We start from the raw sequence: 11,663 nt of genomic DNA on the forward strand, positions 1-11,663 counted from the left end.
TGGGGACAAATTTCTAAATTGCTCAAATCTTGTTTCAAACCCCACCAAAGTATTCTTGAATCTAGGATGTTTCCTTACATAGGTTACATAGCAAACTATGTAAGAGTCTATTAATAGAGTGCAAAGGGGATTGACCTCTCACCCCGTTTAGGTAACGAACCATTTAAGATGGCAAACTGTTTATTTGTTTTTAAATGGTTTTAAAAGAGGAACAATTTGAGACATCTTCGGAGCATTTTTACGATGTCGACCCCTGTGATGTCGAACCCTGTGGAGGTCTAAATTTGACCTCTACTAATAACTCAAGAACTGTACATCACAGGTAGGTCAAACTATACCTTTTTCGAATCCTTATGGCCACAGAAATACTTTGGTGGGATTTAAAAGATTCAAGCAATTTTGACCCGTATAACCTTTCACCCCATACTGGGACCCCCTGTAGAGGATTATGTTGGCTATTCAGAAGTTATTGCCCATGAGCCATAGAAAAGGCCTATATAGGCCAAAACATGTCACTTGCTTCCCAGGTAAGGGAGTCTGCTCCTTAAGTAAGACTAGAGGATATGATAACGGAATGTGATTTTGAAATATGCCAATGTTCATTTTCGTGTGATCTCAGACCACATGCACTGTACCTCGCCCCCCACACTTTGTAGGCCTACATCAGAATAAACTTTGCAGATTTGATCGTTGACAGACATGGTCCAATGGGCATGGCATATGGGACATTTGAATATGTAATAATGCACAAGTCGCAAATTCAATGTCAGAATCAACTGAAGTTAAAATTTCATGGATATTTATTGAACCATATCCTAAAAAGAACATGCTAGAATCACAAGGTCATTTTGGGGTCATCCAAGGTCAACTCTCCATAGATTATTATAGGTTCATGATATTTGGTATGAACGACCAGTGAAGTAAGACAAAAAATGTCATGGTCATTTAGGGGTCATCCAAGGTCAAAGCGCCATAGACTTTCTCAGATTCATGAAATTTGGTGAGAATGCCACCTAAGTGAGACCAAGAATGTCAAGGTTATCTGGGGTCAAATCACTATAGATTGTTGCGTGTTCATGAAAATTAGTAGGCCTATGAACGACCACTGAAGCAAGGCGAAAAATTTCAAGGCAATTGTCATAGGTTCATATTTGGTGGGAATGACAATCTAAGTGAGACAAAGAATGTGAAGGTCATTTTGGGGTCATCCATGGTCAAATTGCCATAGATTGTCACAGGTTCGTGATATTTAGCAAGAATGACTACTGAAACCAGACAACAATGTCAAGGTCATTTTGGGGTCATCTTAAGTCGGATAAAGGCCAAATTACCATAGATTATTGTCACAGGTTCATATTTGGTGGAAATGACCACTTTAGTGAGGCAGAGAATGTCAAGGTCATTTTGGGGTCATCCAGGGTCAAATCGTCATAGATTGTCGCAGGTTCATGATATTTAGCGAGAATGATAACTGAAACCAGACATTAAATGTCAAGGTCATTTTGGGGTCATCTAAAGGTCAAATCACCATCAGATTGTCGCAAGTTCATAATATTTAATGACCACCTTAGTGAGATAAAGAATGTCAAGGTCGTGTGGGGTCAAATAAAAATGTGGGGTCAAATGTTGCATGTTCATGAAAATTAGGTATGAACGACCCCTGAAACGATTTAAGGTAATTTTAGGGTCATCCAAGGTCAAATTGCCATATATTGACGAAGGGTCATGATATTTAGCGAGAATGACCACTACTGAAACCAGACAAAAATGTCAAGGTCATTTTGGGGTCTTCCAGTCATTTAAGGTAAAACCGCCATAGATTCGGCACAGGTTCATGATATTTGGTATAAACGACCACTGAAACAAGACAAAAAATGTCAAGGTCATTTAGGGGTCATCCAGGGTCATGAAAGTCAAATCGCCATATATTATTCAGAGGTTCATGAAATTTGAATCCTGCCCACCCCTAGCTACGCCACTGCAAGGTCATTTGGGGGTCATCCAGGGTCACATTGCCATATTTAGTGGGAATTACCACCTTGAGACATGCGGCATTATGGGGCACACCGACATCGCCTGGCTGATAATTATTTGGTGCAGCAGAGACACTAAAATGAATACACTGGATCGATACACGTGAATTGCTATGCACGATTTTGATATCAGACGAAAATCTTCGGACACCGGGTTAGAAAATGATGAATAGGCCTATCTCCCGTAAATGATTTCGTCTCAAGAAACCAGATGTGGTCTCATACACTTGAAAATACGTGTTGAACAGATATGATAGTCGTTAGCGTGCGCTTTGAAAAAAGGCCGTGCGCTTTGAACTCAAAATCTGACCAAAACTCTAATTTTATATTGCGTTGGTCCTGTATGGACTACAGCGCGCAGGCTATAGCTGCACTCACTACTCAAGTGGAGGCAGTATGACCATTGACCGCAATGTCACACAGCGAGAAATCAATTACCCCGGCTATTGTCAGTAGCCTTGGCCAATTATGCATCTCATAAGGTCGGAATAAAATGGCCATGGGTGGCTGTGGATTCAACCTATCATGGCGATTTCTACCATGAAGATATCGGGGCGATGACACTGTGTGGGGCCGATCATTTAAGGCCATCCAGTGTCATGTGGGATGTTTTTGGCACGTCGAAAGGGGGGGGGGGGGCAAAGATTTTTGGCACAGCCAAAGGGGGGGGGGAAAGCCAGTTTTGGCAGACAATTTTGAGAATTCACCACCCCGGGGATGCACATGATTAGCCTATTAGGCCTACATAGCCCCTAACCCTAAGTGTTGATCCATATACTTATTACAATTCAAACACCATTATCGGATCTCAATGTTCATTCTTTCTACTACCTTTTAATTTTTTCATTTGTCGTTGGGGGGTGGTTGTCATGAATATGTCGGTGACCGAAATCAGAATTTTTGGTATCATACCCCCCAATCGCGGAATGAATATTTTTATAGCCTCCTGTCGTCGGTGGAAAATATTTATCAGCACATCCCCCCTTCCGCACACACCGACCAAAAACAAATTATTCCAAATTAGTTTTGGTTTTTGGAAAGCAACATTGCAGTACTGGGCCAGTATTGGCCCAGTGCTTAAATGTCTTTGACCGGAGTCAATTTGCTTGTGACCCCCGGTATCGCCGGTTTAACATTTTTATGGCCCCCTGTCGCGGGTTGAAAATATTTATCAGCACACCCCCCTTCCGCACACACCGCGACCAAAAACAAATTATTCCAAATGTGTTCTGGTTTTTGGAAAGCAACATTGTACATGTTGTAGAACTGGTCCAATACTGGGCCAATAACGTCCAATGAATACTGGATTGTTGTGAAAATGGTTTTGAGAAGTAATTATGGAAAGGAAGCGGTCAAAGACCTCCGTTCGCTTGAGAACATTGAATGTAAAACATCAAGGTTCAAATGTCACTAAAAATGTGAGTAAATACCGTAAACGTTCGCCTAATGGCGCTTTTGGATTCTTAGAAATGTGAGAGCGCCATCCTTGTAAAATCTCAACAGCATTAAGGATACGTGTATGTTAAATTGAGCAACCTGGACATAATGCCTCGGAAAAAAATATCGTGACATGACCCAATACTTAAGGTCACTAGGTTAGTTGCTAGAGCAGCAGATGTTTTTTGGTTTCTTCAGGTATTCTTTCTCAAAGTGTCATTGGACTTAATTTGTAAATCGATTCATACGTTATACCTAACTCATTTTGGTAAATCTTTTTATAACATTGTAATTTCTTCATATTTTTTTTGATATTCTTCAGTTCAAAATTACACCCTTCTATTGTCTGACCCATTAGCTCAGTCGGTAGAGGGTGCGTCTTGAATGGTGAATGGTACTTGTTTTTTTTTTTTTTTAGATAAATAGGTACTGCGAACAAACGGCAACAAAACCCGCTGACAAAATTTGCTCCACCTGCTACCTATCAATGCGTGATTTATTCCACTACATTTAACAATTTAAAATGACCTTTGAAAAATAGAACGGCCTCAATGTTTCAAATTGTGTAACTACATTACTTTATTCATTTATGCATTATAAATGATCAGCTATTTTTTCTTTTCTTAAAAGGATCGAACCCAAGTAGATAAGACCATTGATCATATAACTATCAGACCACGAAGTAGTTACGTAACTCCGTGATAGTATCGGAACCAAGCACTGTTTATATGGCGATCATTACGATCACGCTATTTTGGTATGCCTTTTTTGTGTACTGATTGTTTCGATCGTGGTTCATTACTTAAGCGCGTGATCCCGTTGACATAGTAACATTACGTAACTTCGATACCGGGCTTCGATACTAAATAGTTGTTGAGTGCACATAATATGGAAAGCCATTGGGGTATTGTGTGCCTTCCAAAGCGCCTTATAACATGTTTTCATTGTGTTGTGGAATCCTAGCCAGTATTCAATGATAGCTATAGAGGCCTTGCGTTTATCGATTGGCTCCAAACAAAAGATTTGAACCGGTTTCTTCCCCGTAATCATGGCGCAGTACAGTCCATTCAATCAAATGTTGTCATCAACCTATTTGATCGTAGTGATTTTGTTATGTGTGTGAGACGAACTGTCGCGGTAGATGCAATCATGCTTTTATTGAATGCATTTGAGTAGTCCGCCACTAGATTTACGGGATGATACGTCATATGCACAGCCTCTATTCAGTTGGTCGTTGTATGATTTTGTTCGTTCACTCATTCAAATTTTATTTATATCATTTGAAGACTATAGGTCATTTATGATATATCCTCCGTGGAACAGTTTCAAACAAATATAGCTAGGGATTATTGGGGCAGAGGTTATCTTTTGAATCCTCTTAGAGGGCTATCATTTTTTTCGGAAGGGGGTCCCACATTTACAAAAAGTCTGCGTCAATAAAATTGCGCACCCCCTATTTCGGCAACAAAAATTTTATGATCCCAAACCCCAAAATTGTATTGAAATCAGTCTTTTTGAATAAAATAACACACTTTCTATGGTCATCGTGTGACTCCCTACATTTTAGTCATAAAACATTTTATGACCCCCTGCTATTATTCTTTCCAAGACTTTATGACCCCCGTATATTTGGGACCCCCCCCCCTTCGAATAAAATGATATACCTCTTATGCCCACTGATGCATAGGCAAGGACACTCGCGCGAATTGAGAGACTTTTCACACGCGACAGTTCGTCTCACACACATAACAAATGCCTATACAATCAAATAGGTTCATTACAACATTTGATTGAATGGACTGATTTACTCTAAAATGAAACGAAAAAACAAAGACGCACGAAAAAAAGACACATACAAGATAAAATAATAAAATAATATAAACAATGTTAAAGATAAAATCAAGAAAATAGAGAATAAAATTTCCTCAAATCAGAAAAAAAAACATTGACAGACATCATAATCTATCAGAAATTACTGCATGAGATTCGAACCATCAAACTTCTCCACACGTTCTCTTTATCCTCGCACTATAGTCTAATGCTCTGCTCACTAGGCCACAACGTATCAGGTGAATGATTACCGCATTATCATGAACAAGTTTGTTCGATCTCGCTCATAATTGTATGTGTCCATAGGTTTCATCCTTTAACTACACGTACCCTTAATGATCAGTGATAATAGTCGGCTTTTACAGGGATGGCGCTCTCTCATTTCCATGAACTCCATACCGCCATTAGGCGAACGTTTACGGTATACCATCTTTTACTACTGGATTTAATATAGGCCTAATGAACTTTCAAAACCGATTTCGTTATATTTCATTACATTTAGTGTTGTTCCACATGGTAATCACAATAAATGCATTATAACGATTTCATTACATTTAGTGTTAGGCCTAATTGTTCCACATGGTAATCACAATAAATACATTATAACGATTTCATTACATTTAGTGTTGTTCCACATGGTAATCACAATAAATAGGCCTACGTAACGATTTCATTACATTTAGTGTTGTTCCACATGGTAATCACAATGAATACACTATCGATTTCATTCAGTGTTGTTTAACATAATTATTACAATACCAACATGGTGAATACAATATTATTCATACATCTCGGATCTCAATATGTTGCTCATTCTGTGTTCATGCTACTACATCGTTATCTAGATCCTTCGACCAACTTGGATCAATGATACTCTATCTAATATTAGGCTATAACGGTTTCATTACATTTAGTATTGGTCTACATCATGACTACAACAAATACATCATTATAACGATTTCATTACATTTAGTGTTGTTCCACATGGTGATTGCAATCCCTGTGGAACAACACTAATGTAATAATCGATATATTAGGATTCAATCATGTTTCACCGTTGTTCATCACCGTTTAACAAATCGCGTCCGGCGCGTCTGCGTGGTTTACTTCGCTCGGGCAGCTAAAGTAAACCACGCAGACGACGCGACCGCATCGTTGTTAAACGGTGATGAACAACGGTGAAACAAGATTGAATCCCTAAATCATAACGATTTCATTACATTTAGTGTTGTTCCACATGGTAATTACAATGAATACGTACACTATCGATTTCATTCAGTGTTGTTTAACATAATAATTATTACAATAAATACATCATTATAACGACGTTGTTCCACAGTGGTGTTCCACAGTGGTGATTACAATAATTCATACATCATAATATCGGATCTCAAACGTTGTTCATTCTTTGTTCATTCTACTACCACTTTATTCAGATCCTTCAACCAACTTGGATCAACAATACTCTTTGTAGACTACCCCGTAGTCCACGTGCCCATTGTGCATACTCTGGATATTGCATTTAAGCTTAAAACTCTGATTTAATTAATGTGTGCACAATTGATGGTAGATTTTCACATCTGATCTTTTCAGTCACCTTACTCCCTCTGTTTGTTAGCTTCCCAAGTGGACTACTGACTTTGGATTGTGGTTTTCATGCTTAACACGGCTGTCTATGAGCTTCTATGGATGAGATTGTCGGAAATCTGGCCTACTAAAATTGGCCATGATGTAATGCATCTTTAACTGGATCTGGCTTGTGATTGGTCGCCCAGATCTCTTTATGGTTTAAATCCTCCGGGTAACTGTCATTACCATTAATAACTACATGGTAGCCTACACAAGTATGCTGCTTTTGTGTTAGGTAATTGCATGAACGCGTCAGTGAGCGCGTCTTGTATTTGCTTGCGGTTAAATTTGATTGATAAACAAGTATGATTGACAGTATGAGTGTTAGGGACTTTGCCCGTTCAAAATCCCGTTTAAAATTGAAAGTCCATAGTCTATTTTTAACATGGAATTTCGCGATTAATAAACTGGCAGATTCTAAAATCAGAATTGTTCAGTATAATTGAAGTGCCAATACAAATATGACATTATGATATGTTGCATTCAATAATATAAGCCTACGTACACTTTACTTTTTACTGTCACTAATATAATTATATAAACGTTTTTATAACAAATTTATACTGGTATTTTGATGTAATAAATATCAGTATAATTTCGAGTTCATCTAAATGCTTTGATCATGATTAACATTAATAACATGCTTTTATTTATCAAAAATCGACTATGGCATAGTCTATACTCTTTGTAATACAGCCTGTCTCAAAAAAGTTGTGCAAGTGAAAAGCGCCCTCTTTGCATAGGCGTAGATCCCGGGGGCGTAATTTCTTTCTGCAACCATGATGGGCCGCAATAGCTCCAAACAGCACAAATGAGTCATATATATGTAATATTCTATAAATTATGAATATTAATATCTTCTATATACCATGAATCCCGGGGATGGGGATTTATCCCCCCAATATTTTGCCAGGGGGGTGGTCCATACAATCATCCCCCAATGTTGATGCCTGATAATGGGTTTCTGACCAAATTAACCTCATATTTGGCCATTTTAGCCCCAAAAGTGCAAATTTTCGCGCGCATTTATTCTACTTTTATACCATATTTCATCAATTTAGCTTCAAAATACCAATATTTTTCGCGCGCAATTGTGCCATAAACATATTCTTTCGCCAAAAGGTGCTGGATTGACTATACTTCAAGAATTTTTTCCAACTCCACCCCCCCCCCCCTGTAAAAAAGAAATCTGCGCCACTGCCTCTTTGGCAATTAGAAAATACCGTTGTGACATGATGGTTACATCAACGTCAAGGGCACAGTCTTAGCTCTCAAATGCCGTTTGTTCTGTTCAATTTGCTTGTTTCAATCTCGAGATATGTTTATTTAACAACGAAAATGGCAAAATCACAATTGTGCAACTTTTACTAGGGAAGAGAGCTGTACATCAATGATAGCTGAAGTTGATGCATCTAATGCACTCCCCTTCGGGCCTCATGCATTAGACGCATCATTCACATCAACATCAGCGCGCGTGTTTGTCTAATTTCTCTCCCAACAAGTAATATAAACCTATAGGTCCGCATGCACAAAAGAGTTAGACCGGGTCTAAACTTAGACCTGGTCTAAGTGGAATTTAGTACCATGAGAAAGGACATTTTCCTTTACATTTGCTTAAGTTATTTTTGAACGTTGCATTAAAATCTTTAGAATGTGCTAGCTACTCTAGGAAGGAAATAAGAGTAAAGGACCATTTACCCTGTCTAACTCTTTTGTGCATACGGAGTATTAGTGTGCAGTATTTGTTTGTCTTTTAACATGTCTTGAGTGACTAAGAGAACAGTATTTACCATGATAAAATCATTGACCATTGTTGACGTGCACATGTATTTAAATTTACAGCAGAATGTGAAATATTTATTGTTTTAATCTGTAGAAAAAGAGAATCATTATTCCTGCATCATGATAAAATAGTAAAAACAGTAAAAAAATGTGTATCGTGTAATTGATGCAGTCTTTTCACGAAGGAACCCTTGATAAACTTGATGCTATCACTGATTTATATGTAAAGCCCTCTTCCCTAGTAAAAGTGGCACACACTGACAAATGTGATTTTACATTTTACCCTTTCGTCGTTAACTAAGCATATCTCGAGATTAAAACAAGCAAATTGAACGGAACAAACGGCATTTGAGAGCTACGACTACGCCCTTGACGTTGATGTAAGCATCATGTCACAACGGTATTCTCTAATTGCCAAAGAGGGCGCTTTTCACTTGCACAATTTTTTTTTAGACAGGCTGTATTATAACGGTTTCATTACATTTAGTATTGGTCCACATAATGACTACAACAATACATCATTATAACGATTTCATTACATTTAGTGTTGTTCCGCATGGTGATTACAATATGAATACATCATAATGATTTCATTACATTTAGTGTTGTTCAACATAATGATTACAATGAATACGTCAGTATAACGATTTCATTACATTTACTGTTGCTCCACATGGTGATTTTAACGGAATATATTGATTATAACGATTTCGTTATATTTAGTGTTGTTCCACATTAGAACTATTTCATTACATTAAGGGTTATTCCACACGGTGATTACAATACATAGGCCTACATCGTAATATTGGATCTCAATATGTTAAGGGTTAAATCGTACTACCTCGTTATTAAGGTCTTTCGACCAACTTTGATCAAAATACTTAAAACAATTATATATTATATATTTTAACGATTCCATTACATTTACATATACCTACTGATTAAACTTAACACATAATTATCACAATTTTATTATATTTAGTGTTGCTCCACGTGGTGATTACAATACACACAATATTACAATACATACATCATGATATCGGATCTCAATATTGTCAATCTTTGTTCATACTACCTCGTTATCCAGAGCCTTTGACCAACTTCAATTAAATACTTCTTTAAGGGTATTAATTATTTTCAACTGCTGTGATTTGGTAGTTCACAGTATCGTACAAATGGTAGTGAGCTTTGGCCGAACCTGCATTGCTCACTTCATAGCGATTGTGTAGAAGAATTAACATATCACAGGTATACTTTTATAAGTGCTGCGGTTCTTGAGTTATGTTGTAAAGAGGGCTGAAACAACAACACTTTTGTAAAACGTACATAACTCATTAAAAGCAATAAATTAAGCAAGTTTGCAAAGTATACGATTTGTAGAATGAACTTTTGCAAAACATCAAGGTGTTAATTTTTCAATAATATATTTATCTAGATAATGAAAATCGATTTTAGGTTGCTTCGACCAACAATACCTCGTAAACCCTTAATACATTATAACGATTTCATTACATTTACTTGAGGTTTTCCACATGATTATTACAATTAATACATCATCATTATAACGATGTCGTTACATTAAGTGTTGTTCAACATTGTAATAATTACATGTCCTTTCATGTTTACATCACACAGTTTGTCAATTAAACAACGAATTACCTGAAGAAGCGCATTACAATGGAAGGATCATACAATTGCAGTACTTTTTTGGCGGTATCACAAAATGAAATTAAAGACACTAGCAAACTTTATTGTTTAAACAAAAACTTAAACTCTCCCTGTGACATGTTCAGATAAGGCTCTTGCTTGTGGAAACACAACTCAATATTTGGTGTGTCCACCTCCTGCCAGCTCAAGGTCACGTACGCGACGTGGCACTCCTCCGACCAGGTTTACCAAGGTTCCTTGTGGAATATCTCGACAGCAAGCAATGAGGGTGTGTCTAAGTTCATGCAGGGGGATTTGTTTGTTGTCCATGCTACCTAACCCGCGGGATACTTCTGCCCGTAAGTTCTCTATAGGGTTCATATCCGGGCTCAAAGCCGGCCAGTCCAGGTGTCATATTCTCATTTTCAAGGAATTCCCTCACGCGTCGGTCTCTGTGCGCCGTTGTATTGTCATCTTGGATCACGAAATTGTTCCCGAAGTCTCTTCTTGCAAACGGAAGCATAACTGTATCAAGAGCATGAAAGTATCGGTCCTGGTTCATGTGTCCTTCTAGCATGTAGAGGTGTGATTTCGACCTACTGTTAAATACTCTCCATACTGTGATTCCATCAACACCTCCCTGGACTCAAGGCAGGATACCATCCTCAAGCAGGGCTTGACCAACCTGTCATAGGACCTTGAATCGGCCACCTTGTCTGTAGAAGAGGAACCGGGCCTCGTCACTATAGATCACATTACGCCAATGGGCCACTGTCAAATTCCTATGTCTCTGTGATCAACGCAAGCGCACATGTCGATGTCTTTGCAGAAGTATCGGCTTTCTTATTTGCCGTCTTGCGGAAAACCTGCACTAACCAGTCAATTGTTCACAAGTTTCCTGGTAACAGGCCCGTTTATGGACCTCAGCCATTCTGTTCGTAGCCAAGATGCAGGCTTCGTGCGGCAAAGTCTCAGGAGAGATCGGTCTTCCCTGGCGGTTGTCTTTCGAGGTGTAGTAGTTCCGGTCTCTCGACGTTTCTTTAAAATTTTAGAAACGGCACCTTGTGAAATTTCTAAAGCGACACCAATATCCTTCTGTTTGTAGCCGTGATTACATAAGTCAATGACGCGGGCGTATAAATCTGCGCTCAACTCGCACCCACCAGAAATATCGTATATAACAGACAGATGCAACAAAGTAAAGATGGTTTCTTCACACGGGAATGAATATCGCTAAAATAACTGCGAAAAGGGCGCCAGATGGTTCATTGATCAGATATAAGAAGCCAGTGTTCTACATTACGT

The sequence above is a fragment of the Amphiura filiformis genome, unplaced genomic scaffold, assembly GCF_039555335.1.
Source record: "Amphiura filiformis unplaced genomic scaffold, Afil_fr2py scaffold_37, whole genome shotgun sequence".
Lineage (NCBI taxonomy): Eukaryota > Metazoa > Echinodermata > Ophiuroidea > Amphilepidida > Amphiuridae > Amphiura > Amphiura filiformis.